This window comes from Carlito syrichta, unplaced genomic scaffold, assembly GCF_000164805.1.
Source record: "Carlito syrichta isolate Samal-C Ts95f unplaced genomic scaffold, Tarsius_syrichta-2.0.1 Scaffold305228, whole genome shotgun sequence".
In the NCBI taxonomy this organism is placed as follows: Eukaryota; Metazoa; Chordata; class Mammalia; order Primates; family Tarsiidae; genus Carlito; species Carlito syrichta.
In genome coordinates this window covers 757,305-772,724 of record NW_007249324.1, presented here as the reverse complement: position 1 = coordinate 772,724, position 15,420 = coordinate 757,305, and the positions used below count along the sequence as shown (strand labels likewise).

Here is a 15,420-nt window from a genome sequence, read left to right as displayed (position 1 = left end):
AGAGGCGGCGGCGCTGCCCAGCACAGCAGGCGAGGAACTCTCCAGTCTTCTTAAAGACCAAATGTTACCCAACTACCATGAATATGTCCCTTTAGATACACCAGATTATACCTGGCCTAGAAGACTCTGTGCCTTCCAGCATCTAGGGGACCGACAGCTTTCTATCTAATCAACTAACTGAATGGTTGAGGTTTACAAAGGAAATCTCCTCACTAGAATGCTCCTTTGGTAAAGAGCACTTTGTGTCATTCTCTAAACCAGTGGTTTCCCAACTCACCAATTTAGAAGCTGGTTAAAAATAAAGATGCCTGGAACTCACTTTGCAAATTCTGACTTTTAGATCTGATACAGTGCTAGAAACCTGCATTTTATCAACCATCCCAGATTATTCCAAGGTGCAGGATCTAAGGCTCACATTTTGAAAAATATGAACACAAGGGCTAAATTCCAAGATTCTCTTCATATTCACTTAAAACCAGACATGAACTGTGTTCATATTTTTCAAAATATGAACCTGAGTCCAAGAGGTTAAGGCTGCTGCGAGCTGTGAACCATGCCTCTGTACTCCAGCCTGGGTGACAAAGTGAGATTCTGACTAAAAAAAAAAAAGATGCATGTATTTTCATGCTTTGTAGCTAAAAAGGATGGGTAAGTTATCTCTTCAGAAATGACATTGTGTCTCAGAAAGGGAGATACACAAAGGAAGTTTTAATAGCAGAAATTTTAACAGCTAATATTAGTTTGTCAGCAAGGTTTTTTTAGAGGAAAAGGCCTCTAAAAGGAAAAAAAGGTAATGTGCTTGTCCTATAGTAGAAGCCATCTCTATTATTGTAGAAGTTTCTCTGAAAATGAGCATTTAAAATCAGGTGATAACGTTTTCATTATACTGCCTTATAGCCAGGGCATGGGGCATTTAGAAAGTCTCTTGTTTAGGTTCTCACACATGTGTAGTAAAACACTCCTCCTCTTCCTTTGTTAGTCTAGTAGCACTTACTTCTTTTTTATTTAATTTTAATTTAATTTAATTTTATTTTATTTTATTTTAAAGATGTGGGGTACAATTCAGGATTGGGTATCCAAGTGCTCATTGTACAAGTAAAGTTTGGGCCTCCCTTTGGTTCCCACTTCACCTGGTTTAAGATCAGGTACCCTTATTGATGTTATGTGTCCCCTGTCTCCCCTAGCAATGTCCCACTACCACAAATCCCTTTCTTATAGTATTATAATAAATGTTCATGGTCTTCTTATGAGTAAGAACATGTGGCTCTCAGTTCTTTGTTTCTGTGATAGATCACTGAGTATTATAGACTCTAAATCTATCCAATTTGCTGCAAAGTCCATCATTTTGTCCTGATAACACTTTTGATTTGTTACTTTACTATAAATGTACAGACTTTTAAAAATACAAAGTAAGTTTATTTTCACCTGTCTCATTTTGCATTAGTGCCATAAGGCTAGTTTCCAGCTGACTTGCTGCAATATAGTCCAGAAACCACTAGTACCCAGGAGAAGCTTCTGTAACCTCCCATTCCTCATTTCAGTGCTTCCTCTATCTTCTGTCTCTATTTTCTGTCTTTTCTATATGCATTAGCAGGAAGCCTTTGGGAGGCCACCTTGGTGGGAGGATTGCTTGGGCCCAGGAGTTCAAGACCAGCCTGGGCAACACAGTAGGACCTTGTCTCCACAAAAAAAATGTAAAAACTGCTGGACGTCGTGCCGTGCACCTGTAGTTCCTATTCCACTTGAGAGGCAGAGGAGGGAAGATAGACTGAGCCCAGGAGGTCAAGGCTGCAGTGATCTGTGATCGTCCCACTGCACTCCAGCCTGGGCAACAGAGTATACCCTGACTCAAAAAGAAAAGAAAAAAGAAACTGCCAAAAAAGCAGAGCCTGGCAGGTTCTGTGTTTGTGGCCTAGTCCTCTTAAAAACGAAATGCAGTCCTTTGAGGAAATCATATTGTGCTTTCCCAATTAAATGTGAATATGGAAGCAGAGGCTCCAGAGAGACAAATCAGTCTGTACCAGTAACCTATGTAGGGCTTTCCTGTCTGGATCAACTGTATTAAAATTAGTATGATTTGTGTCTATTTTTTTGTGTGTTGTCCTAGCCAAAGGAGCTTTTCAAAATTCCAATTTTATCTCAACAAAAATGATGGGCAAGGGAATTTTCTTATTGCTAAGACATGCTTGAAAGAATCCACGTAGTGACAATGGCCCATGAACCCTAGAGAACCCATAAAGCCAGGGAGGAGAGGGCCCCGCCCCTGAGATGCTGGGCTTCCTTGATCAATATCTTGCTCAATACCCTCCTCTCCCCAACCCTGGCAACTTCAAAGAGTTTTGCTATAAATTCAGCAACATATAAGGATAAGCTATAGGTAAGATTTCTTTTTCCATGGACAATTTAAGCTTGTGAAAGTTGTGGAAGTTAAATTTCAGTTTTGTTGAATTTCTGTTTTACATATTTGTGCTTCAAGGTTTAGTTCAATGAGAGAATCATTTCTGAGCTATGGAATGTTTTTTGTAATTATTTATCAGCATGAAGGGGTTATATAAGCAATTAATATAGATTAAGGTATTAATATATTATTAACAACTTTAAAATATTTATCATTACAGCAAATTATTTCCCCTTGTATATTCCAAATGGGTGAGATTCCCCAAGACCAAAAGTGGCTTGAGAGGTCAGCCTGGGCGCTTCTCTGGGGTAGCTCTCAATTCAAAGGCCTCTAGGAGTTTGGACCAGCTTGGAAGGATGTGGTTTAACTTTGTGATGGAGTTACAACACTGGTTGTTCTACAGTAAATAAATACTTGAGTGGAAGTGAATTTCAGTTGAGCCTACTCTAGTTAATTTGGTCTGATTAGGTAATGATAGATTCCTTACAGAGAAGACCAGCTTTCTGATGTGTAGGCCTTGGCCTATCTTTATACAGAGATTATCTGGGGGGAAAGCATAAAGAAGATTAGTGTCATTGACAGAACCCCAGATAGTCCACTACCACAAAGTCCAGACTTCCCTCTAGGCTCCTCAGTACATTGCCATCAGCATCAACTCCTTTCTCACTCACCTTCCCCTCAACACTCACACAGTAAAACAGGGTCAGGGTTCTGCTGGGACTCTGTTTCTCTGATGAACTCTTTTCTTGCCCTACATCCTTTGGGTCATGTACCTCCCATAAACACAAGTTCTAAGTGAAAGACCCTGCTCCCTTTCTCAACAATATTTCCATTTTATTTTATGTTTTTTAGTTGGCAAATTCTCTTTATCTGTAAATTTTCACACACGAGCGTTCTCTCTCTCCTCATCCCCCCATGCTTCTTTCTCTCTAACTTTATCTCTATCTTGCCCATCCTTTTAATATTTCCATTTTAAACAGTACCTGACAAGGACACTAGGGTCTTGACATTACTTTGATAGTGGAAATTTTAGGATGGGTAGATATTTGGGCACTTCTCAAATCACAGGAGGAAGCTGTTTTCTTAGGTGTTGATTTTGAGAAGCATCTACCCCGTGGGACTAGAATCCAGGTCTCCTGATACATAATCCAATTAATTTCCCACATCAACTGCTGATTTTTGATTTTTTTTTCTTGCATTAAAAACAGAATTTTGGCTGGACACAGTGGCTTATGCCTGTAATCCCAACACTTTGGGAGGCCAAGGCGGAAATATTGCTTGAGCCCAGGAGTTTGAGACCAGTCTGGGCAACATAGTGAGAACTCAACTCTTCAAAAATCAAAAAATAAATCTGGTATGGTGGTATGCACCTGTGTTCTCAGTTACTCAGGTGGAGAAGGTGGAAGAATCATTTGAACCCAGGAGTTGGAGACAATGGTGAGCCATGATCATGCCAGTGCACTCCAGCCTGGGCAACAAAGTGAGATGCTGATACAAATTAATTAACTGATTGATTAAAAAATAAATAAAGAACCTCTGATCAGTTTGCCTAAACTCAGTAACCACTTCTGATGGGTATAGCCAGGTATCAAGTATTTTGAAGGGCATTTTGAACTTTAAACAATTTCTGTAAATATTAGTACTAAAAATGCCTTGACATTACAGAACTAGTGACTACAATAAAATTTTAGCAACAGACAGCCCAGTAAACCAGCTGTCTTTGTATTTTATAGTGTGTTTGATCTTTGCAAAGCCAACAAGATTCAGGATCTGAGGTCTAGGTCACTGAAGAGATTGCATCAACATCCACCCTTTGGTAGGTCCCATGGAGGGAAAATTTCACAAGGAGCACAGAGACGTGTTTACCTTGCTGTTATCCAGCACGGCAAACAAGCCACTGGGTTCTGGAATGTCTATTTACTGCCTAATGTTTAAATATTGTCCTCCAGTTGCTCTGCTACTGAGATGCACTGTTTTTCATTTCAGGCGGTATTTTCATATCTAAAATGAAATAGAAGATGAGAGGAAAAATATTTTAACCATAGTCAGGTCGTATGCCACAATTCTGTGAATGTTCTGTATGCTCCCAAACAACATTTGCATACTTAACATTTTATAATTAACATGTGTTGAAATGGAGATGATAATCTATGCAAACCTAGAAGATCAAAGCCCTTCTTTCGTCTTAGCTAAGGTGTATTTTAGTCAGGTTTTGTTTGGGGGACCAAAGGAAAATACAGTCCCCATGCTTCACTCTCTAAATCATGTGGTACATCAGGCAGATAACTAGTCATTTAGCTTGAACTATCTGTCCTAACGACATCATATGCAAAAAAACAAACAAACAAACAAACAAACCCCACATCATATCTACTGTGTAAATTCAGCTGTCACTACTGTCACTACTGGAGACCCATTCTTCCTATTGTCAGTTGAAAGTTCTGTCAAATCTCCAAGCAAGCAAGCCTTCTATCAAGGTGGTTAAGAAGTTTTGTATTTGGTATCTGGAGCCTTTGATCTGTGTCTCTAATTGGAAGAGAAATTTTGTAGATTACCCAAACTCCAAAGGTCCTTTTGGTGTTCAGGGCAAAGGATGATTACCACATGGTAAGAAACTTAGAGACCACTGTTGGGCCTGCAACATTAGGGGTGTTGTCTGGGTCAAAAGATTCTATTCTTATTTCCACTGTTTCTTTTACTTTTAGAGTTTTGCTGTTTTAAAATGGATCGACGAACCTAAGATGCAAATGCTTTGTCTTTCTATAGCGTCTTTACCGCCATTGCATATGGAGCCGTGGCCACTGGAGAAACACTTGTTTTGGCACCTGAATATACCAAAACCAGATCTGGGGCTGCATATCTGTTTGCTTTATTGGAAAAGAAACCAACTGGAAGGCTGAGGTGGAAGGATCGCTGGAGCCCAGCAGGTCGAGGCTGCGGTGGCCGGGAGCGGCCACTGCACTCCAGTCTGGGTGACAGAGTGAGACTCCAACTCAAAAAAAAAAAAAAGAAACCAACTATAGACAGTTCCAGTCAAGAAGGAAAAAAACCAGTAAGCACGTCTATAATTGTAAATGTCCACTTATTAAATGAAGGCATTCTTTTGATACCTTTGCAAAAGATAGTGCTATGGTAACAAGAAGAGTTAAGAGTTTGTATAAAGTCATTTTATGGCTAAGAATGGGGACAAGGGGTCTTGCCTTCATCAGTTATTACCCTCCACTACTAAAATATGTATTTTTATACTTAAAAATATATATGCTTTTAGTTGCTTTACCTGATACTGTGAGAATGCTCTTGGATAAAAAAAGATTTATTCCTATGTTAAATTTTATTTAGATAGCAAAAGAGTTAGTCTTAGATGAAGATTTAAATTAGAGTTTTGACTGAGTGTGGTGGCTACGCCTGTAATCCCAATATTTTGGGATGCCGAGGCAGAAGCATTGCTTGAGCTCAGGAGTTTGAGACCAGCCTGAGCAACATAGCGAGACCTCTTCCACACAAAAAATAAAATTACCAGGCAAGGTGGTGTGCACCTGTAGCCCTAGCTACTTTGGAGGCTGAGGTAGAAGGATTACCTGAGCCCAGGAGGTCAAGGATGCAGTGAGCCATGATTGTGCCACTGCACTCCAACCTAGGTGACAGAGTGAGACCTCAATTCTGAATAAATAAATAAATAATTCCTTCTAGAATTTTAATAGATTTCTATGTATAGCAGTTTAAAATAATATAGTAGCACTAGAGCTACATAATTATTAAGAGGAATACCTGCTATTAGGTGACAGAAATAAAAGAGATCTTGAAATTCTTAACATGGAAAGTTGAAAGATACATCATGGTCAAAATAAGATTTCATATTTGTCTTTGGGAAAGTAAAAGACATAAAAAGCAATTTTTTTAAAACCTTAGGACTTATGTTTGATGGCAATGCTGTTCTTATTTCTTCCTAAACTTTACAATAGTGGAATTAAGTATCTCACTGATATATATCATTTTGGAACTAGCTACAAGGCATAGAATATGGAAATACTTATTAGGAAGACTGTAAAATTACCTTGTTTAATCTTTAGTTTATTCAATATGCACTACTTATAAATATGACTGCTTATACTTTTAAAAATTAAAATTGGTCAGACAAAATTGGCCAATATTGATAGGCATTTTGGCAGTTTGTTGTATTTTTCTTTCTATTTTTATATGCTTGACGTTTTTCATAAAAAAATACATGCAGGAAACAGTAAAAATAAATTTTAAAATGTATGAAAGTCTAGAAGTTTTCTAGAATATCTCTATGTGCTATTACACACACAAAAAATTTAATTCTCCAAGATTCTGGTATTTTTAAACCTCTTTTGTACAAATAATATTCATGTGTTGTAGAGAGCAAAACAGAAAACACTGAATGAGCTAGAATAAGCTATTACTTCATTGCACATGCATTTTGGCTTATATCTTTTCAGATAAATATATCTTTCTATTTCTAGAACTGCTAGCTACCTTCGATCATTTCATTCCTTTGACAACAAAAATCATATCATGAAATTTTGGTGTTCTTTCCCTCTACCTGCCCCTGTCACGAACATATATGCTAGACTCAATATGCTGAACACGACTACTAAACCTGAAGATAATGAATCAGTTTGAAAGTCCAGGCCAGACACGGTAGCTCACACCTGTAATCTCAGCACTTTGGGAGGTGGAAGTGAGAGGATTCCTGCGTGTAAGGGTTTGAGTCCAGTCTGGGCAACTTGGTGAGACCTCACATCTGCAATAAATCAAAAAATTAGCCAAGTGTGGTGTGCCTAGCTACTTGAAAGACTAAGGCAGAAGGATCACCTGAGTCCCACAGGTCGAGGCTGCAATAGCCGTGATCGTGCCACTACACTCCAGCCTAAGTGACAGAGTGAGACTCTGACTCAAAAAACAAAAAAAGAAAAAAGAAAAGGAAAGTCTAGTCACCACTACCATCACACACACTCACACACACATATACCCAAACACAAATCTACTTACTTTTTCTTGGTTTATGTTTACCCTAACAGCAACAGATAATAATACTGAAAATGTAATCGGGGTTAACATGAAGTTCAAAGGAACCCAAAATCTTATAAGCCAAATATATAAAGGGAAAGTTAATCTTAGTGATAGTTGTGGAAAATATTTTATTTTTTATTTAGAGACAGGGTCTCACTTTGTCACCCAGGCTAGAATGAAGTGGTGGAATCATCGTTCACTATAACCTTGAACTTGCTCAAGTGATCTTCCCACCTAAGCCTCCTGAGTAGCTGGGACTAAAGGTGGGCATTACCGTGCTTGGCTGATTTTTTAAAAATTTTCTATAGAGACAATGTCTTGCTATATTGCCCAGGCTGATCTCAAACTCCTTGCATCAAGTAATCCCCCTACCCTGGCCTCTCAAAGTGCTGGGATTTCAGGTGTGAGCCACCACACCTGGCCTGGAAAGTCATTTTTAAACATCCCCAGTATAGATAAGAATTGGTTTACAAATAAATCATCAACCATTAAAGAGATTGGATAGAGAAGAAACTAAACTTTTAGGCAAGTGTAGCTGCCAAAAAATCATCAGTTGAAAATGAAGATAAATCAGACTTCAAAACATAATATATCCTAACTGTAAAACATGGCCCAATTCACAAAAAATAACATTGATGCATATAGCTTATGAGAACCCCAGCTCTTCTGAATTAAGCAATAAAGGCCTGTAAGGCATAAACCTAATTTTAAAAAGAAAAAGATGGATTTATTCAAAGCAGCTGGTCAGACACCTCGTCTGCAGAACAGACTGTCTCTGTAACAAAGCAAAGGAAGCTGGTGGTTCTTAGGAACTTGGTGAAGCCAGGTAGGAAAGAGAACAAGAAACACACATACAAATACATAAACAAAAGTGATAGAAACTAACGTACCATCAACAGCTTTATGGAGATGAATGCATGTTTAAAATTAAAATGGCTTTGGAAACATGTAAAATTTTCAGAAAACACTCGGCCAATGTATGACAATGTGCTGCAACGTTGCCAAGTCACCCTTCTAAATGCTGTCAATTTCCTCTCACAGGACACATGCGAAGGGAATTTAGAGTTTTGAGAAGCCTCTTTCTCATCCATGTTGCCCAGATGTTTTCATCCCTCGTGACTTATTCCTCAGTATCGAGAAAGGGAAGACAGTAGCATTTGTTGGTAGCAGTGGCTGTAGGAAAATCACTTCTGTTCAGCTTATGCAGAGATTTTATGACCCCACGAAAGGACAAGTGGTAAGACTAAATTTAAATACAAGGGGATCCCCCCTAAAAATGAAATTACCTTTTGTGGGGCAGGCCCTTTGCTGTACACTTGGAATCTGTTCCTCCTGATTAAACCGTCAACGAAAGTTTTTATGTGGAAGTTTGAGAACATTGCATCACGATGTGTGGAAGAAACATCCCAGGCTGAGGCCAACAGTGATTGGTTCCTCCACCATGACAAAGCCCCTGCCCACACCGTGCTGAGTGGTAAGCAGATTTTGACCAAAGACCGCATGACCCCCATTGCCACCCTACCTACTCATCCGATCTCCACTAGAGTGATTTATTTTTATTTCCCTGGATGAAAAAAAGTCCTCAGAGGGAAATGTTTTGCTGAGTTGGAAGAGGTGAAACAAAACACAGCAGAAGAACTAAAAGGCATCAAAATTGACAAGTTCAAAAACTCTTTTGAGCAGTGGAAAAAGTGTCTCAATAGGTGTATTGCCTCAAACAGAGAGTACTTTGAAGGTGAATGAAGTTTCAGCATGCAAAAAATGCACAATATTTTGTAAATAAATTTTGGGACTTTTTGGGTCCCCCCCTCGTACACCTAATCTGGGTGTCAGTGGTACTATTCCTAAACATTCATCCAGACTTAAGCATCCTCACTGGTTTGGGTGAGGCAAATAATGCAGAATTTTTTTTTTTTAAATCTCTATCTCATTTCTTAATAAAAAGGACAAGTAAACCAATAACAAAAATGATGGTTAAGACTTTGACATTGAGTACAAAGACCCAAAGATTCTTCTAACATTTTGTAGTCCAAATTTTTATTTTATAAGCCATGGAATTTTTTTAGAATCTGGGTTTGTAGGTCAGGGCTAATGTCCATATCATGGCTCTTTATTTGTTCTGGTTTAAGAGAGAATCATGTTCTCCACCTCCTCAGGCTTCTGTCGTTCCCACCAGCCCTCCAAGCTCCTGGCTGCCAAAACCTCAGGCAGGATTAAGGCTTATTTGAATTAGCTCCGCTAAGTCGTGGGTCCAATCTCCAAAAAAATGTCCCCTCTCCATTCTTCACACCCAAGGACTGTTTTTCTTACCTGGCACTTGTCTTACTATACCATATATCCAGGTTTCCCATTTTTCTCTCCCCCCCAACCATTCGCCACATCACACACACCCATACAAAATTTCCTGCCCTACCTTCTCCCCTCTGAGAAAAACAAAAAACAAAAAAACTATAAGCACCTAAAAGTCAAAAAGATTGTCACATTAGTCCTTGCAATGTACAATCTTTTCCTTATTACAGATTCTCAATGGATATTTATAAAACAGAGTTGTCCACACCGGCTCCCTTGGACTAGGTAACACTCACCTATTCGCACACAGCACGCTCCCTCCTCTCAACCCTCCAGTGGTCCACCACAGTTAGAATAAGCCCAAATTCGTGCCACCAAGGAAGGGCCTTCGTAATCTGGACCCTGCCTCCTCTGAATTCCTCTCCTGTCACTCCCTACTTTGTCCCTAACACAGTGTGTCAGTCTTTCAGGCCTCTTCTGCTCTTTAAACACACCTAAGAGTCTTTGTTCTTGCTCCTCCCCTGCCCAGAATGTTCTCACTGTAGCTAGCTTCCTTGCAGGCTTCTCCTTGTCATTCCTGTCTCATTCCCACCTTAGACAAACCACACCTTCTCATCTGTCTCCACACCCTCCCCCTGCCTCAGTCTGTCCATCCCCTCAGCCTGTCTTCAGAGTACTTTCTTTTTCTGAGTTTACTGAGTTGTTAGTGTGTTTATTGCCCGGCTTTCTCTTCTGGAATATAAGCTACAGGAGGGCAAGAACTTTCTCTTATTCACTGCAATTTCCCTGGCACCCGAAGAGACCGATCACAGAGTTGACATGCTCATCAAATATCAGTTGAATGCAGTTCTATGTCCATGACTGTGTGCAACATGGCATCTCTGTCTGTATGGACTACTGTGTCACCCTATACCTACTCTCTCACTGGACTTTAATAAAGTCAGGGCCTATTACAGTGGAGGGGGCCATTGGTCATTTTCCATCTGACTCAGTCCAGAGCATCAAGGGTTTGTTCCAGACTCCAGGCAGGTCTTTGGAACACGTGAACATTCCTAGAAATGGCAGGTAAGCCTAGGAGTCGGCATCTGAGTCAGACACAAACTGTTGGCGCTATTGGCTATGCAACCAATGATTTATGAGCCTTCCTTGGGCAATACTATACTTTGAAATAGCTTGAATTCCTGATCTTCTTGTTAGGATTTGTGTATGTTAAGATACAGTGAACTGTAACATGATACAGTTGTCTGATCTTCACGTGCCTTTCCCCATTCTGCTCTGGGCAGCTATTTGATGGTGTCGATGCAAGAGACCTGAACGTGCAATGGCTCCGTGCCCAAACAGCCATCATTTCCCAAGAACCTGTACCCTTCAACTGCAGTATCACTGAGAACATCGCCTATGGTGACAGCAGCCATGTGGTACCTTTAGAGATCAAAGAAGTCGCAAGCACGGCAAATATCCATTCTTTTATTGAAGGTCTCCCTGAGGTAAGAATATATCTGAAATCTTGAATTACAAAGCTGCCAAGGAAGCCGGAATAGTTACTGGGCCTAACTGGTTTTTATGTAGTCCTTGGATTATGCAATGCATTTATTGTTGGCATTTAAGTTAGATGCAAGACACGAACTCAGACATAGAAAGGCAAGTTGGAGATTTTTGTGTGACTGCTTTTGTCCCAGACCAAAATATGTTCATATTCACTGGATTAACTTTCACAGTTTGGTTCTTCACCTGTCTGTCTACACAAAAAACTTTAAAAATTAGCTAGGCATGGTGGTGTGTGCCTGTAGTCCCAGCTACTTGGGAGGCTGAGGGCAGGAGGATCACTTGAACACACAAGGTCAAAGCTGTGGTGAACTGTGATTGTACCAGGGGGACAGAGTGAGACCTCAAATTTGGAACCTTTGGAAGGTACTACACTGGGGGCCTGCTTTCTTGGTGGAGCTGATCCAGTCACACATTCTTGTCTGGGCACCAATAGCATCTGTTTCTTAGGCTACCGCCAAGAGGTCCTAGAAAGCAGAGCAAAGCCTTAGAAGTAACGTCAGTGGAATAGTCTAGAACACTAGCAGGAACCTGCTTACCCCAAGTGAACTGACCAATTGTGATTTACAGGATCAAGATGGCTTCAGGATATGTGTGAAATTTCCTTTACCCTTCCATGGAGAGAAGCATGGCAGAAGTAGGGGTTTTAGTAGGTAGGGAAACCATGGGGACACTGTGAAGTGACAACTACTGCACTCAGTGGCCAGAAAAGGGGAATAGACTACTTCAAGATGCCAACTTAACTGTATTTCCAGGAAGATGCACACACCCCTGAGAACTGCATGCTGGTGTCTACAGGGATGTGCCCATAGGAGTTTAGCAAGAGCCAGAGTGCAGGAACCCAATGATTTCCTTGTTGTTTTTAAAATACTTTGAATCATTTCGACCTGAAAATAGAAGGCAATGTAACTTCACAGAAAAGGATCTGTGTTTACTGTGAACTTTCTCTTGCCAATAATTTTTTCTTATGCTTTAATTTGAAAAAGTATTGTTGAAGAAGCATAATGGCAAAGGTCTGCTGTTTGTGATCAGACTAGATATGCAAATGAGATTGTAGTATTTACTGCTGCTTTCGCATTTATTTGCCACAAAGCCCAAGAATATATTTCAGCACTTGTTGGGACACAAATTTTCAAGAGTTGCAAAATTAGAATATTTAGATGGTCCTCGCTCACAGTTGCCATGCTAACTTAAATAACCAAGCCTTGCTTTCTTAATTGCATATTCCTGTAATAGAAATACAACACACACATTGAACTGAAAGGAACACAGCTTTCTGGTGGCCAGAAACAAAGACTAGCTATTGCAAGGGCTCTCCTCCAAAAACTAAAAATTTTATTGTGGGATGAGGCCACTTTAACCCTCGATAATGAGAGTGAACAGATAACATCCTCCTCTTTCATCTCAGAATATAATGCCAGCTATGAGCTTGCAGTATGATGGAAGAAATTAAGGTCAGTTTGGGAAAAGAAAAACCTAGAAAGAACTGGAATGATAGGGTCACCAATTCTAATTAAGACTTTGGCCTTTACAAAAAGGTCAGTAATTGGGGGAAACTGGGAGAGAGCTAGGACAGAGGACGTTTCATGTTCTGGAAGGGTTTTCTCACTTGAACTGGTCTCATGACCAAAATGAGGGGTTCAATTCTTGAAATGTTTTTCCATTCAAGGAAAGAGCCCAAGAAAAACTACTTTTCTATTGTATTGTTATTCCAATGATGCCAAACAAATGAATAAGGTAATTTAGATAGGCAAAAAAGAGCAATTGACACTGCAGCATCAGAACCTGCTAATGACTCTACCTTCTACAGACTTAGCCTGGCTTGAGCAGGAAACAAGGGAATAAAGAGACATATGACAATATACCTGCACAGTAAGCTCTTTCGGATGTCTACTTTTGCTCTGCTCTCGTCCCCTAGGAGTTTCTTGCATGTAGTAGACACTTATGTAACAAATGAACATTGGTGAAATGAATGAAAATCGTTCATATTTATTGAGTGTTTATTATGTGCTGTTATCTCAAACCTCACAACAGTTCGATGAATTTAATTTTTTATTAGTACACCCATTTTACAGATTAGCACACTAAGGCTTAGAAATGGTAAGTAACTTTCCTAAATTCTATTAGAGAGTGTCTGACCTAAGAGCCCAGGCAGATAATCCACACATGATTGCTCTTTGAAGATGATTGTCATTCTTGATTCCCAAAGAGACACTGGGTTCAAAGAAAGAAAACATAATTTTTGGAATTAAACATATCTGGGCTATAAGCTTGGAGTCATCAGTTACTAGTGGTATGACTTTGGTCAAATTTAGGTTCATATATCAGAAAAAAAAAAAGAAAATACTTCCACCTTATGTGGTTATCGTACGAATTTAAATGAGATAGTCATCACTGGAACATTTTACACAGTCAACAAATATCGGTTTTAAGCTCCCCCCGCCCACTGCCATTTCCTCTCTACAGCATTATAACCTCGATGTCAGCTGAGATGCTGTTAGCCAAGGCAACTCTACAGCTAAATCTAAATCCTACCCCCCCAAAAAAAAAATCCTACCCAAAAAAAAAAAATCCTATGAGAGGAAATGAGGTAAATAAATTAGACAATTCTACTTAGATGTGGAGTGTGGAAATAGTACTTTCTGACTTTGAGTTTCAAACCACTTACATGTGAACAACCATTTCATTTTTAAATGAAAAAAAGCATTTCATTGTCACAAATGCTTTTCCAACCGAAAGTCTTACTTCTTTTTTTTTTTCCTCCGGACTGGGTCTCCGTCTGTTGCTCAGGCTGGAGTTCAGTGACTCAGTCATAGCTCACTGAAGGCTTGAACTCCTGGGCTCAAGTGATAATCTTGCCTCAGCTTCCCGAGAATAGCTGTGTCTACAAGTGTGCACCGCCATGCCTGGATAATTTTTGTAGTTTTTGTGAAAATGGGGTCTTACAATGTTGCCCAGGCTGGTCTCAAACTCCTGGTCTCAAATGCTGCTCCATCTCAGCCTCCCAAAGTGCTGAGATTGCAGGCATGAGCCACTATGCCCAGCTGAAAGTCTTATTTAACGTATCTATAATTACTTTTTCTAGATTTATATAGAGTAGGGTGAATATTTCACAAAGTACGGCAATTCCTTTGGGGGTAAGCAAATAAAACAAAGAATGTTATTAAAAACCTTAATTTATTCGACTTAGGCAAGTTTATTAGCATCTAACCCAAACTGGTGCTCACAGGTCCTTCTGTCTTCCAGGTGGCTCAGCTCGCCCTTGTGAAAGCCAGGAGGGGGAGGGCCTGCCTCGTGGTCACTCACAGACTCTCCACCATTCAGAAGGCAGATCTGATAGTGGTTTTGCACAATGGAAAGATAAAGGAACAAGGAATTCACCAAGAGCTCCTGAGGAATCGAGATCTATACTTTAAATTAGTAAATGCACAATCAGAGCAATGACGATGACGCTGTTGCCTTAGCATGCATTCTTCTCTTCCGTGTCATGCAAAGAAAGAGCACTTCGTAATTACCTGGCATGCTTTGATCTCTTTTATTGTATATATCAATACCTAGAATCATGCTACTCTAGTCCAGACATGTTCTGTTCACGCACCATTTTCCCTTCAGATTTTGAATAGGAAAAAAAAATTGCTAAATTCATGTGGCTGAGCTAATGCCACATGTAAATATTCCCCACTTTATAAAAAGTTTTCTAATGCATTTGCTTGTAAAGCAGTTTTCTGCAAATTGAATGTATCCTCCCATCAACTTGTTCTGTAAACTTGGAAACGTGTTCCCGGGGGAAAAATGTATCCAGTTAACTGAGTTGAAGCTTTTAGCCAAGGGAACATATGATACAGTCAGACCCATGGCACTGTGGAAAGAGTGTCTTTAATCTGGAACTTGAAGGGTTTTGTGGCATATTATTTTTTGTTAGTCCCTTTTATCCAGACCACAGAAATTTCTCTCATAATATCTCTCTCAATATTTCTCTCCATAAATATTCAGTTTCCCAAAATAAATTCCTAGCCCTTTTTGGGGGGTGGGGGAGAGGATGGTGCAGAAGAGTAGGGCATATTACAATGCAAAATTTCTAGCAGAATTAGGTAGCTATCTTCTGCTTCAGTAAGTGGAATGTCTCTAATGATCCATCCTGAAGATTCCATTAT

The 15,420-nt window shown here is 39.7% G+C and overlaps 1 pseudogene; it reads left to right on the top strand.

The window, feature by feature from the left end:
• Positions 1 to 5,164: 5,164 nt before the first annotated feature.
• Positions 5,165 to 14,710, top strand: LOC103263711 (annotated as a pseudogene).
• Positions 14,711 to 15,420: the final 710 nt, after the last annotated feature.